Source organism: Micropterus dolomieu, unplaced genomic scaffold (genome assembly GCF_021292245.1).
Source record: "Micropterus dolomieu isolate WLL.071019.BEF.003 ecotype Adirondacks unplaced genomic scaffold, ASM2129224v1 contig_14567, whole genome shotgun sequence".
Classification (NCBI taxonomy): Eukaryota; Metazoa; Chordata; class Actinopteri; order Centrarchiformes; family Centrarchidae; genus Micropterus; species Micropterus dolomieu.
The window spans coordinates 1,943-3,619 of NW_025743553.1; the positions used below are offsets into that span (position 1 = coordinate 1,943).

A 1,677-nucleotide genomic window follows, 5' to 3' on the forward strand; every position below is an offset into this window, starting at 1 on the left:
GTTGCATACCATGCATTGTCTTTCAGCCCAGCCGGGCTGTCAGGGAGGATGTGCATCTCCTCCTCTTCGGCCTGGAACTTTCCCTCAGTCAGGCCAAGTTTGTTGTTTTCATGTTTGGAAATGATGACAGTGAGCAGAACAACGCCTCCGTTTTGTCTCGGTCCGTCACCTCTCCAGAGCCATCTGTTGGTTTCAGTGTGCCTGCGGTGAGTGTTTGGGAGATTAGTGGTTCTAGGTGGTCTCAGAGACCTCCACTCCCCTCCCTCCCTAGGAACACAAGGCAGGGGAAAGCTCAGCTCAATCACTGATCTCAATCTTCGCCTGGTTTGAGGCCTTTTGGTTGCTTTGGCACTCGTTTGCAGTGGGTGGCGTGAATCCAAGTTGCTCTTTCAGCCACTTTTACTGCTGTTTCTGTTGTTAGCAGTATCTGAAATGGCCCGGTCCACCTGCGAGCCCTTTCTCCTGAAGTCCTTTCCCACAATCCAGTCCCCTGGCTCCAGATCGTGCAGTTTCTTCTCTGCGGCCTTCGGGATGGCGTTTTTGACCTGCATGTGAATTTCAGAAAGCAAATTAGCACAATATGTCAACATTTCATCCTCACATTGGCTGGTATCAGGGAGTTGTCTTTTTACTGGCCCAATCCCCGTGTTCAATGGTCTGCCAAATAGGACTTCAAAAAGGACTGAGACCCCCTCTGCCCCTCATCCGGCTTCTCATGTGCATTAAAATGATCGGCAAAGCTTTTGTCCATGTTAAACCTGTTTCTTCACAGCATTTAACAAGCTTGTTTTTCAATGTGCCATTTTCTTATTCAACTGCACCTCCGCTAGCTGGATGATGAGCACAATGTTGCCTCAGATCAATCCCCATATCCTCCCCTACACTCTTCAGTGCTGCGCTAATGAAAGGTGTGCCGTTATCACTGGAGATCTCAGCTAGGATCGCTCAGCGATGATCTGGCTTATCAAAGCTATTGCAACTGCTGCTGCATCCTTCCTGTTTAGATGTTGAAAATGCCTCTACCCCTTTAGAGAACATATCTACCATGACAACACAATATTTCTTCCCCTGTGACAGTGTCAGTTCAATGAAGTCCATTTGCAGGTGCTCAAATGGTTTGTCTGGGGGCGGGTGTGCCACCTGTGGGATCTGAATCGGCCGCCCCACATTGTTAGTTGCACAAATGATGCAAAATAGTCTCATGCAAAGTTGTTACTGCAAAAACAATTTTTACCAGGAGCTGGATCACGTGATGCTGAGCCGTCCACAAACAACTCCATGTCTGGGTTTGTTAGAGGAGTCTCCTGCAAGTTTGCCCTTAGAGAGCAGGTTTCTGCTATGACTGCAACACAATCATGCGGCTGTCCTTCACCTGGAGTTGGGAGGAGAGTAGCAGGATTCAGTACAGTGCAGTAATGTTAGATATATCAAGCAACACGGTCTTGTATCTCAGCCACCTGGAAGTGGAGAGATGAGATGTTTTTTGTTCAAGCAAAATCATCGACAGCATGTGGAACCAACAATGTCAAGTCTGAATAACCCACAATGTCACGTGATGCCATGGCTGCTTTTTCAGCACCCGCCACAGCTCTCAGGCAGTTTGGCTGCAACAGAGTCCAGTTTGGATGAAAAATAAGCTCCAGGTCTCAGTCGTCCCCCATGGTCTTGTAGTGGTAC

At 48.3% G+C, this 1,677-nt stretch overlaps 1 long non-coding RNA gene across 1 annotated transcript in view; it reads right to left on the reverse strand.

Annotated features, from left to right (window-relative positions):
* The window catches only part of LOC123966926, a 1,866-nt gene extending 278 nt beyond the window's left edge, over positions 1-1,588 (reverse strand). Inside the window, exons 1-2 of the long non-coding RNA XR_006824132.1 lie at positions 1,235-1,588; positions 170-545 (exon numbers count right to left, since the gene is read on the reverse strand). This is a non-coding gene — a long non-coding RNA (uncharacterized LOC123966926). The remainder of the gene's footprint in view (positions 1-169; positions 546-1,234) is intronic.
* Positions 1,589-1,677: the final 89 nt, after the last annotated feature.